The sequence below is a fragment of the Camelus ferus genome, chromosome 29 (assembly GCF_009834535.1).
Source record: "Camelus ferus isolate YT-003-E chromosome 29, BCGSAC_Cfer_1.0, whole genome shotgun sequence".
Classification (NCBI taxonomy): domain Eukaryota; kingdom Metazoa; phylum Chordata; class Mammalia; order Artiodactyla; family Camelidae; genus Camelus; species Camelus ferus.
Genome location: NC_045724.1, coordinates 6,599,636 through 6,612,972, shown reverse-complemented (window position 1 = coordinate 6,612,972; position 13,337 = coordinate 6,599,636). Strand labels below are relative to the sequence as shown.

At 36.6% G+C, this 13,337-nt stretch overlaps 1 long non-coding RNA gene across 6 annotated transcripts in view; it reads left to right on the top strand.

Moving 5' to 3' along the window:
* Positions 1-1,788: 1,788 nt before the first annotated feature.
* The window catches only part of LOC116660539, a 98,829-nt gene continuing 87,280 nt past the window's right edge, over positions 1,789-13,337 (top strand). For all 6 annotated transcript variants that reach the window (XR_004316133.1, XR_004316134.1, XR_004316131.1 and 3 more), the window contains exons 1-3: positions 1,789-2,202; positions 2,553-2,644; positions 9,698-9,798. This is a non-coding gene — a long non-coding RNA (uncharacterized LOC116660539). The remainder of the gene's footprint in view (positions 2,203-2,552; positions 2,645-9,697; positions 9,799-13,337) is intronic.

Sequence of the window (13,337 nt, the reverse complement as noted above, 5' to 3'; positions counted from 1 at the left end):
TTGGGTGACATGATATCATAGTGATCAGATTATTTTTCTCTTCTAATCCCTCATCTCATACCCTTTTCAGATTGAATGTCTCTAGTCAGTGAGTTGGCAAGTTTTTATACAACTTTTTAGCTTATTTTTTTTAATTTACAATTCAGTGATTTTTGGTATATTCACAAAGTTGTATACGCATGACCCCCATCTAATCACAGAACATTCTTGCAGCCCCCCAAAAAAACCCCATTCCCATTGGCCCCCTATCTCTTCCCTTTATAAGTCCCTGGCAACAACTAATCTACTTTCTGTGTCTATAGTTTTGCCTTTTCTGAACATTTCATAAAAATAGAATCACAATCTATGACTTTTTTGTGCCTAGCTTCTTTCACTTAACACAAGGTTTCTCTGCTCATGTGTGTTATAGCCTGTATCGGGACCTTATTCCTTTGTATGGCTGAATAATATTCCAGTATATGAATATACCACATTTGTTTATCCATTCGTCAGTTGATGGAAATTTCACTTGTTTCTACGGGTTTGTGTGGACATATATTTTCATTTCTCTTGGGTAATACCCTGGAGTCGAATTGTTGGGTCATATGGTGCTTTATCTTCAACTTCCTGAGAAACTGCCAAATTGTTTGCCCCAGTGGCTGCCCCATTTTACTTTCCCACTAGCAACAGGACATAGTGAAGCAAAATAACAAATTAGTGCCAAGTAGGGCAAGTAAATTACTGAAACTAGAAATGGACAATGTCATTAGTGTGTGAGAAAAAAGTGAAAAGAAATACTGTAGTTAGTGACTGCAAAGCAAGATGCGAGTTGGTGTTGCTTAAAAGGATGTCAGTGAACGAAGTGGGATGTATACACGCAACAAGCACTAAGCTAGGAAGCTGCCTTCCACATGCAAGAACAAGAAACTAGGAGAGGAAAGGATATCCTGATATATTCAAGGAAGCTTCCTTTTTCTGTCAACCTGAGAGATAAAAATAGGGGGCTCGAGGAAGAGCACCTTTAAGTGTTTATATAGACTGTTTTTGTTTTTGTCAAAATTCCTCAGGTGAACAGAGGAAATCAATATAAAAGATGGAGATCTCTGATATATTTAGGAAATGACAAACAATGACAGCAGTAAGAGCTGGACAGATCCAAACTGACACAGAAGTGGTGGAAAATTCCATTACCTTCTGCATATTTACCCCTGAGACTACAGCAGAACTTCTACTGATAACATTCGGTCAGCGTGATGCTGAGTTAAAATGGTTTAATCAATAGAAACACGTTAGTCAAATTTTTAGCCCCGTCCTTTTCCAGAAGCAGACTTTCACAGGTGTTGTATTCATAAATAGGATCAACTGGAAAAGAGACATTTTTCTGAGTTAAGTGCGGGGAAGGCTTGATTATAATTACTTACAGATATTTTCATAGTTCTGGGGCTTTAGTCTTAATTATTAGGATGTTTTGCATAAAGTACCCAGAAGTTGATAGGAATTAATGTATAAGTCAGATCTATGATCATCCAGAACAATATTATGTCCTCAATTAAGACCACAGGGATGGTTTTGCAGGATGACAACTGAGATCTGGCTTTCAGCCCTGCAAACAGGAACATATTAGAACTTTCCCATCACTGTCAGAGCCCATTTTTGGATCTGTCCTACACAAAACCTTTTACAAAATTCTATTATATTTTGGCTTGCCATCCAAATTTGTTAGAATTGGGTTTCACCATGTTACAGAGTCCCGGAATACCAATGGCTTAAACAAGGTAAAATTTTATTTCTTTCACGTAAAGCCCAGAAGTGCACGATGTGGGGTTGATGTGGCGGCACTAATCCACGGTGATCCATCCTTTCCCAGCTCACCAGGCTCCCTGCCTTGTGTGTACCCATATCCTCATGATACAGCCATCACATCTGTGTTCCAGGCAGTAGAAAGGAGGAGGAGACAAGGGGCAGCTGGTGTGCCTGAACTTGTTCACAGGGAGGAGTAGAGAAGCTGCCAGAGAAAACTTCCATTCACATCTCATCTCAGAATGTAGTCACATGACTACGCCAAACAGCAAGGAAGGCTTTGAAACCTAGTTTCAACTTCCAAAACCATTTGCCCAGGGGAAAAAAAAAGGTTTCCCTGTTGGTAATTTATTTCAATTACTATGAAATAGAGGGAGAGCAAATATAGGGGGACAGACTACAGTGTTTTGCCACATTTTGCAGGTAAAGTGTTCATCTCAGTTGGGTAATGTATTTCTTCTTTTCAGTTTCCCTACACTTTCTTTTTTTGACTTTCTTCTTGGACCTGCTTCTAATGTAACTGGCTTGATCCTTGAGGGCTTTGGCTGTGGAAAAGGGAACTAGATAGGGGTGCGCTCCATGCAGTTAACCCAGTGCAATGAGGTTTCCTCTCGGTATCACACTATTATTACTGAATCGTTGTGCTCACCTCTTGTGTCATCTTCCTGTGAATGTCAACTTTAGATTTTTTAACTTATAATAAATGATCAAATTTAACTATTCAGTAAATCATCTTTCCAGACTGATTCCTAAATGCTGTTGTCTGTTTACAGGGCAGCCATTTCCACATCTTTGTTATCACTTCCAATGCTCTCCGGACTGTCTGAAGCACAGATGTCTCTTCTCTGATAAATGTCAGAACTGAGTGAGTAAACTTGGCCTCAGTGGATAAAGAGAGAGACACTTTGGGTAATCAAAATTTATCAATGGTTTGGCCAATTTATGGATTATCAAAAGGAATTATCCTCTGTGGCCAAAGAGATCAGAGTATATAATATCATTTAAAATGAGGGACTATGGATAATAATAGGTATTGTACATTTGAAAAGTTGCTAAGAGAGTCACGCTTAAAAATTCTTATCACAAGGAAAAAAATTGTAACTATATGTGGTGATGGATCACAGCTAAACTTACTGTGGTGATCATTTTGCAGTATACACATCTATCAAATCATTATGCTGTACACTTGCAACTAATATAAAGTTATATGTCAATTACATCTCAATTAAAAATAAAATAGAATGTGGGAATATAACTACAGAAAAAGTTGGTAGTGAAATATCATAAATGTTGAAAGGAAAGCTTGCTTCAATTAAAGTAGGCTACCAAGTTAAAGAAGAAAAAAATAGTCTATTTAAACTATTTCAATGTATGAAAGATATTTTAGAAACAGAATTATCTCCAAAATTTATTCATCCAAATGTTTCTATTTTATGGATGAGGTTACTGAGACAAAAGGAAGGAGGCTGCAAACACTCATGAAATTAATCATAAACCTCTTGGGAAAATAACTTCTATTTTTGCCATTATTGAATAATGGTCATCTGTAAACAAAAGATTTTTATCAGATTCTCACAAAGAGATACAAATGATTAAAAATACTGTGAATTATTTATTAATTTAAAACCTATATTAATGTAAATTTTGGAGCAAATCCCCAAACTCCTAAAAATGAAGGGAAAGGATTATCCATAAAAAAGACATAGTTCAGAGGGTGAAATGGATATTTAAATATAATATTTTCCTTTTATGCATGCCAAAGAGTGGTCAATATTTAAGTATGGTTATCTAACTACTGATATTTAAAAGCAAAAAAGAAAAAAACTCTAAAAACAAATCTTTTTTTTTTTTCATTATTTATTTCCTACACTCTCAACTCTTCATGGTTTGGTGGGCAAGATATAAAATTTGGGGGTTAAATCTAATGAGGAAACTCACTAGTTTCGCCATCAGGGCTGAAGCCAGGGCATCTATTAGCTACAAATTACAGGTTGTATTTAGTCTCATTTATTTCTCCATTAGTTTCTTTTCAATCTGTTCCTCCAAAAGAGGGTTTGGAAAATAGTTCATCTGCTTCTATTGGTTATGGGGCATTTTCTTTCTTGCTTTGATTGGATAATAAAGAAAACAATCGCCATGATCAACTTAAACAAGATCACAGATAATCTAACCATGAAGCTAAAATAATTGCTGACCTTTCATGATTTCTGCATCTTCCACAAAATGACCTTCAGCTTGAAAAGTTCACTGAGAAAGTCAATAACAATTCCTGTCATTGCTTTGTATCCCTGATCAGTGTGTTCAGGAAACAGCTGACGTGACTCAGGCCAGTGCACGAAAGATATTGGTATTCCTGGTTATTTCAAAGGGCACCTCTGTCACTTTTGCTGCTGTAGACATCTATCATTTTTTGCTTTTAAGATTCCTAAATTAAAATTGAAGACTTTATGAAAAGTTATTATTATTATAAGGTGATATAAGATATAATATTTCTTCTGTATAGCACAAGGAACTATATTCAATATCTTGTAGTAATCTATAATGAAAAAGAATATGAAAACAAATGTATGTATGCATACATATGACTGAAACACTATGCTGTACACCAGAAATTGACACATTATAAACTGACTATACTTCAATTAAAAAAGAAAATAGAAAACAAAACAAAAGAAACAAAATATTAAAAAGAAAAAGATATAATAGTCTTTAAAATGTATTATCACATTCTTAACAAATATTACTGGGATGGAAAAATAAGGAAAGAAACAGTAACAAAAAATATGAACAGAAGGGATTTTGTAGGAGCTGTAGTTGGTTTTTTCATTCTTCTCTCTCTCTCCCCACCCCTCTTTCTTTTTCCTCCTTCCCTTCTTCCTTCCTTCCTGGTTACAGAATGATTTTGTAATGGCAGGAAATGCTCTGGCAACATCTCAAATGCTTGAAAAGATTAACATGAGGAACAGGCTGGCAGCTTGCTGGATTCATTTGAAAAAACAAATACTAAGCAAAAAGCAAATAATATGGGATAAACAACCAAAAATGACCACTAGCTGGTTCTCAAAGTAAAATTTCTTATTTAATTGAAGACTGGTATTAATTGAACTAATTCTTTGACACAGAAGGGCAATTTTCATACTGTTAAAGTATGCACTCTCTGGAGGGATTGTAAAGAGCTTATGACCTTATTTGAACAGTTAAAATACTCAGTACATAATCAATAACATGTCCTTCCAGGAAAGAATTTCATTTAAATCCAGTTAAAGTAGACTTTAATATTCATAAGAGGATAGAATTTCTATCTGAATAAATCTATCATGCAGAGTGTTGTGGCAAGAATTAAATAAAGCCCAGGAGCTTAATATTTTACTGGAAATTTTTCTTGCAAAAAGTCAATATAAAAATAGAAATAATTTTATGTTTCAGTTCATAGAAATGAGCTTATAAAATTTTCAAACCATAAATGTTAAGGTACATTCACAGAAAAAGAGAAAATAAAAAGAATCATGAGGGTTTTTTTTTCTTCTTTGTTTGTTTAACTCTATACAAATACCTTTGGAAATCTGGATAACATAAGAATATATCTTGAAAAATAGAACTTACTAAAACTCAACCAAAACATTTTTAAAAACTGGGCAGATAGATTTCCAAAGAAGAAACAGAACAAAGTAGTCCAAAGATTGCTATCATTTCTTCAGATGTTTTCCCAGGGGAATTCTATAAAATCTTAAGAGACAATATAATTCCAGTGTTATTTAAATTGTTTCAGATTACAGAAAAAAAAAAAAAAAAGAAAGCCCCTAAGTGAATTTCATTAAGCAAGTAAAACATTTATACCAAAGGAATGACAAAGGTCACAAACAAGGAAATCTATAGAACAATCTCATTTATTAAGAAACTTCAAAATCCAAAATAAAATATTAGCAAATAAAACTCAGTAATTCCTGAGAGGAGATCAAGATCAAAATCAATAAAGAAACAGTGGTCTTAAATGACACATTAGATCAATTGGACTTAAAGATAACTACAAGACATTGCACCAGAAAACAGCAGAAGACACATTCATTTCAAAGGCACATAGAAGTTCTCCAGGATGGATAACATGCTGTGCCACAAAGTCTCAACAAATTTAAGAGGAAAAAAATTATATCAAGCATTTTTTTCCTGATGATGTGAAACTAGAAATAAATTATAGGAAGAAAAGCAGGAAAAGCAAAAACACGTGGAAACTAAGCATCTGGCTACTATAGAGCCAGTAAGTCAATGAAGAAATCAAACTGGAAATCAGAAAATACCTCAAGACAAATAAAAACAGAAACATAACCTTCCAAAATTTATGAGTTGCAGCAAAAGCAGTTTTAAGAGAGAAGTTTATAGCAATACAGGCTTACCTCAGAAAAACAACAACAATCTCAAATAAGTTTACCAGCTGAAGGAATTAGAAATACAGGAAAAAAGCCCAAAGTCAGCAGAAGGAAGGAAATAAAGATCAGGGAGGAAATAAATAAAATAAAGACCGAAAAAAAAATAGAAAAATCAATAAAATAAAGAGCAGGGTTTTTTTTTTTTGTAAAGCTTAGCTTTTCTTAAGACATTTCTATGAGGACAGTTGATGTCAAATATTCTCCCTAATTGTAAATTAAAGAAACAGATGAATTACTTTCCAAAGTTATCCAGGAGTTAGATGACGCAGCCAATGCTAAGTTATTTCCTGGTCCTCTGTTTTGCCTGGAGAACAGATTTTAGTCCTTTATTTTTGTGTATTGCTTTGACACATACAATAAACAATTCTCACATGTTCTACATATCCCCACATGCATATTCATGATGTGTCCAGCTGGTGGTTCTCTATCGAATCTCCTTTCCTACCGCTCACAAAAGTCTGTCGGAGCAGGCTTGTGAGTGAGAGGTGGTGTAGGATCAAGGTTAAGAGTCAGACTTTTTAGCTACATAGGTCTGGGTTTCAGTCTAGGCTCTGACCTCTGTGACTATAAGAATCTGGGGCAAATTGTTTAACCTCTTCGAGACCCAATTTTCTTATCTGTCAAACGGGGACGATAAAACAGATCTTAGCGATTTAATGAGAACAGAATCAGCTGTGTATAAAGTTCTTAGCACTTTTGTCACATAATACATATTCAGTGAATGGTCGATTTTAAATTGTTTTGTTCTCATTTATTTAGATATTTCTCATTTGGGGATCTGAACTCTATTTTAGTGATAAATCCCTTCTAACACAGCCTCCTGATGGATCTTGACACAGAGGTGTGTAATGACACCACTTTCTAGACGACGCATCTTTAAAAGAGTTACTTAGCTGGAGACACTGAGTTCCTTTGGGCAGGCTTGTCTCCTCCAGATTCAGGTGAGCCCAGGAGAGAGGTGCAGAGCGCAGCAGGCATGTGGTGTGGCCTCTCTGCTACGGACCCGCCGAAGTCTTCAAAGTGGAAATGTGGAGTAGACTGAAGTCAGTGGTCCCTTTTCAATAAAGCTTTTGAAAATAACAATCTTTCTTATTAGGGCACCATTCTGGGGTTAATAAGTACCATACGAGCACCTAAGACATTCTTGCCTCTATTTTTATAATTATTGAAATATCACTGATTCTAGAATTAATGAGAGTAATACTCAAAAATGTTAAAAGTCAAATCTTTGGTTTCATTTAGAGCTGGATTCATGTCCCCAGTCCTTCACTTACTAAGTATAAATCCTGAAGTTGTTTGACTTCTCTGGATGTCTTTTCATAGTTGCACAGTGGAAATAATAATAAAACCTACCTCATAGGTAGTGGGTTTGAGGATCAAATGCGACCATAGATGTAAAATGTTTAGTACAGAACTTGTCACCCCTTAAGGACTCAAACAGTCATAACACTCATTTTTTTCTCATTTGACATCACTTCTTTGGTCTCCTATTTATTTCATTTTGAAATATTCCTATTTTTATATCTATGGTTATCCCTCTCCATACCACACTTGCATTTTCTGATCCCTTGTGGTCAAAGAAATTGTGTCTACAGCAAAGAAATCTCAACTGTGGGATGAAACAGACTTGGAAGGATGACAGAGGACCTAGTGTTTGGATTTCTTGGAGGAGTCTAAACTGGGACGTCGGTCAGGAATTGCTACCAATGCTGGGAGGAGATCTGACCAAAGGGGAAGGACTGTAGGGTTCATGAAAGGAGAGCAAAGAGGTTCTGGCTGCTTCTTAATTCAGAGTTCTCATTAACAGTCACCAGGAGCAGAGGAGCTGGCTGTATTCTGAGAGACTTCCAATTTGTGCAAGAGAAAGCTTTTCTGAGGAACTGGGGCTCAAGCCTCCCCACCGTGCCTGCAAATGTCAGCAGGTTGCTTGGTTCGTACGCCTCTAAGCCTGATTATAGTTTGGCATTTATAAACTGCCATCTGCCCACATGCTTTATCCCAACCTTTATAACAGTGTGATTTTAATAATGACACTGGGATGTTTTTAGATGAGATAAATGGTAAAAGTAAATTGCTCCTTTGAATTAAAGAACATATGCTATGAAGATTAACAATGCCAAGCAGTTTATAATGTACCTCGTTCCTAAGGGACAATCCCACAGACATTTTTACAGTCAACTGCAATGAATCCGAAGTACCACCAAGAATTGTCTCATTCCTCTCTTTTTCTACATCCATTGATGCTGTCCTCATTTTCAGTAGAACTGAGTGACTGCCTTTTGTTCAGCTTGCTCAACAAAGCAATTGCAGACCTAAACAGTTCCTGGAAGAATCCAGCCAGCTGCTAGAAAACTCAGTAATGTTGCAGGATATTGGACACAAAACCTGTGATTTCTGGAACTGTCAGGAAAACCGTCCAAAAATGTAACAGCAGATTGCGACCTAAACCACTACTCAGCACCCTGTCTTTTTTAACATTGTGTCTCTTGGCCTCTGATTTATTCCTCTTTGCTCTTTCTCTTGCATCCCTCCAAGTGCCTCAGAGAAACACACTTACCCACCCACACATGCACCTTAATACTTGCACATTGACTATATTTCTCTATCCCTGCTTCAGTCCTCCTCCTTTGCTTAAAAAAAAAAAAAGGAAGATAAGCTTTAGGCATCAGACCACTATGATAATTTTCTTTCTTGATATTTAACTTATTACTGTATAATTATGCATTAATTAATAGTTTAGGAAATTAACAACTTCATATAAAATAAGTTACTCTGTGGGGTTAGTAAAGATCATACAAGGCACAGGAAATACAATGAAGCTAAAGAAATCCTTGTTTCTTTATTTTTTTTAATGGAAGTATAGTCAGTTTACAATGTGTCAGTTTCTGGTGTACAGCATAATATTTCAGTCATACCTATACATACATACATTTGGTTTCATATTCTTTTTCATAATGCGTATATTCAATACAGTTCCCTAGCCTTAGAATGGTTGTCATTTTAATTCTCCCTAAGCTATAAATCCCTGTGAAAGTGGATATTATGTCTACTTTTTCCATCACTGCATTGTCAACACTTAGAATAGTGCCCACTCTCAGGCAAGGACTCAATAAATATTTAGAGAGTGAGTGATTCCATGGAGCACCTGCGATGCATCAAGCACTGAGTTAGGTCCCGAATAAGATGATGCCTCAACACTAAAGACTTCACAGTCTATGAAGAGCGATGAGTGGGGGAGGGTATAACTCAGTGGTAGAGCGCATGCCTAGCAAGCATGAGGTCCTGGGTTCAATCCCCAGTATCTTTATTAAAAAAAAAAAAAAAAAAAAGAGCTGTGGGAGCACAAATGAGGAGCCATGGAAAAGACGCAGGGAATAATGTGAAGAGAATCTGAAAGTCTGGTTATAATGTGGTTGTTAAAAAAAATTGTGCTCATGTGTAGTGGGCAGATTGTGAGAGGAGAGATGAAAAAGTCTTGGATACATTTCTTCTAGGTCTGTGAACTGAACTTGGAATGGTGATACTGGAGCATGAATGAAAACTATGATTGAAAAATTAACCATTGGACCGATAGATGCGCTTGGATAGCTTACAGGTAATGTTGAAGCACAAGGTATTTTCCCCTTTCAACATTCTTGCTAGGAAAATTAAGCAAAGAGAAGTTGCTGACTTTTGCATTCAATTAATGTGCTTGGCTGTAGAGGGCTTGTGAACTGGAGACACTAATGGAGTTAGCAATAACCAGATAAAGAATGGGTTTCGCCAGCTATCAGATGGGCTGTTACATGACCTTAACATTGGATTAGGCTTTGTTTTTCAGAGCAGCTGCTGATTTCTCACGAGGTAGAGTGTATCTCATGATGCTTTTCTGAGTGGAGCTCTTTGTAGAAAGTAATGACTTTCAGTAATTAAAATATCTGATGAATATCAAAACCATCAGGACAGTAACTTGCACAAACAAAACAGGGGAGCCTAAGAAGGGCCACATTTTCCCATGTCTAAGCCAGAGAGGGGAGTTTCAGATCTGTAAGAACTAAGCCCTTGGCTGCTTGAATAAGCTTGATATTGCCTAAGTTGCTAAATGAAGAAAGTCCTTTAAGGAGAAGAAAAAGGAAAGAGTGGTTTGCTAAGTAAAATATTTTTAATTTGCTTTTTTTTTTTTTTTCCGAAGTGGTCAATATTTCTGAAAAAAAATCCAAGGAAAAATGTCAGTAACTAGAAAATCAATGCTTGGGTGTTCTTGTATCTTTTTGCAGGATACGATATACAAGGCTGGCCTCGAGCTTCAGAATCTCTGAGGCATGGTTTATTAGTTAACAGTGGGGTGGGGCACACGCAAAGACTTTGGGCCTGAAAATAGACCCTCATCTTTATTTTTTTAATTTTAAAGTCAGTTACAATGTTTCAATTTCTGATATACAGTGTAATGTCCCAGTCATACATATGCAAATATTTATTTTCATATTCTTTTTCATTAAAGGTTATTACAAGATACTGAATATAGTTCCCTGTGCTATAAAGAAGAAATTTGGATTTTATCTGTTTTTATATATGGTAGTTAATATTTGCAAATCTTGAACTAGATCCTCATCTATAAAGATGAAGAGACTTGTTGAGGAAGAACTAAACATCCAAGCTGAGAGACAGAAGAGGATGTTAAGGCAGTAAGAACACCCAGATATCTGAGGAGTCTGTCCTCTTCGTCTTCTTGTCCCTATGATACTACAAAATTCTCAGTCCATATACAAGACAGTGAAAAATGATTTTCTGACTAAATGAAAATCAGGGGATCAAGGATCCTATGTGCAAGTACACTGCAATGATGGGAATGTTTAGGAATAGAGATGCTCAGAAGATCAGGATGTTGGAATTAGGGAAAATTCTGTTTGGAGACAATGGAAGACAAACCTAGGTAGGAGTTCAGGGTCAGGATCCAAATCTCAAGGGAACAGGACTAGACCTAAAGGTGCTGATATTGAAGGAAAGTTGCCAAAGCAAAATGCAGGCCTAACCAGTAAGGCAAAAGCCAGTTTATCAGGCCTGTTTAACTAAATCGTGCATTCATTCAACAACTGGTTATTGAATGACAGGCACACTACTAAGTGCCAAGAACAAACAAAAAAAGACAAAGATTCCTATTCTCATGTAGCAGGAAAATAAGAAATAGAGGGCAAAAAGGTAAGGAAAATATATAAACATGATATATATATAAACATGATATATAAACATGATATATATTTATAAACATGATAATTTAAAGAAAAATGAAGCAAGAAGGGGAACAGTAAACTTTGGAAGAGGTTGTGATCTTAGATGGGGTGGTCAGGGAAGACATCACTACGGTGACAACTGGATAAAGACAAAGAGGAGAAGACAGATGAAAACAAGTTACAAATACCCTGGAGGAGGAGCAGCCCAGAGGAAGGAAGCAGAGGGAACAGCAGGTGCAAAGGCCCTGAGGCTGGAGAGGAAAGCAGGGAGGCTTGTGTGGCTTGTGGGAGCCATCAGGTGGGTAAGTAGTAGGAGATGAGATCAGAGAGGCGAGGGGAGGGCCCGCATGCAGGCAGATCACACAGGACTTTGTGGAATTGGACTAGAGGTGCTGAAATCTTGCTTCTCCAAGATCAGAATTGTTCAAGATCAAGGCCAGGCTGAACCTACTGGGATCCATCGATTAAAAGCACTTCTGTCAGCCATAAGAAAAAATGAAATAATGCCATTTGCAGCAACATGGATGGACCTAGAGACCATCCAGGGAAGTCAGTCAGACAGAGAAAAACCAGTAAGATATCACTTACATGTGGAATCTAAAAAAAAAATGACACAAATGAACTTATTTACAGAACAGAAATAGACTCACAGACATAGAAAACAAATGGTTACCAAAGAGGAAAGGGATTGGGGAGGGATAAATTAGGAGTTTGGGATTAACAGGTACACACTACTATATATAAAAATAAACAACACGGACCTCTTGTATAGCACAGGGAACTATATTCAATACCTTGTAATAACCTATTATGGAAAGGAATCTGAAATATATGTATATATATATAAAAATATAACTGAACATATATATAAATATATATATATATAACTGAATCACTTTGCTGTACACTTGAAACTAATACAACATTGGAAATCAACTATACATCAATATTAATTAATTAATTAATTATCTTTAAAAAGCACTTCATTGAGGGGTGAAGAGGTTGAGGACCAGGTAGGTCCTGTCAGCTAATCCTCAGGGGAAAAAGTGCACAGGTAGCAAAATGTGTCATCAGCATCCTCCCCTTCACCTGGGGTCCCTCTCCAGCTACCCTCTGCTCCGTCCCCCAAGGAACACATGGTGTGTCCTCTTTCTGTAGAAAACTAAAGCATTTGCTTTGCTGGCTTTAAGCAAAGGTTATTTAAATCAAGAGGAGGGCAGACTAAGAAGTCCTCAGTGAAGGAATAGAAGGATGGGAGGAGAAGCATTGGAGCTGGCGGGTTTGGGCGTGGATCTGATTGTCTGTAGCTGCTTCACTAATGGGTGCCTCGCTGTGTCAGCACTAACTGATGTCTAAACAAAGCTCCCATTTTTAAAATGAATCCCTTGCTCTCTTTATGTGAGTATATTTATATGAACTGTGTTGAAGGAAAATTCCTCATGTGATTCAACCTTTAAAGAAGGATAGTAAAAATAAAGTGAAGTCTACATTTAAGTAAAACATTATTGATCTCCTATCTTCTAACTCTGGGCTTCCACTACCCAGCTTCTAAACCAGTTTCTGGGCAAGATCTAAGTGCTAAAAGGAACTTCCGGAACTAGATGCGCGATGAAGACATTTATAGACCCACCTCTATTTGCATAAAGTGACTGCCCTTGTTCATTTGTAATTATTTCAAAATCCTGAGCACCCCTTTTTTTCAGCCAGGATATAGTCCTGGTTCTTCACATACATGACAGGCAGCAAAGGAGTGGTATATAATGTACAAGGCGCTTTGTTTTTTTTTTTTCCCCTGGAAAATATTACCTCTTGAGTTGGGGAAAGGCTCAGAACTCTCTAGGAATTAAGTTATATCCTATTTCATATTCATCATAAGCCAAATCCAGGCTTCCCTGAGTCTCAGTTCGGTTGCTCAGCCACTGCT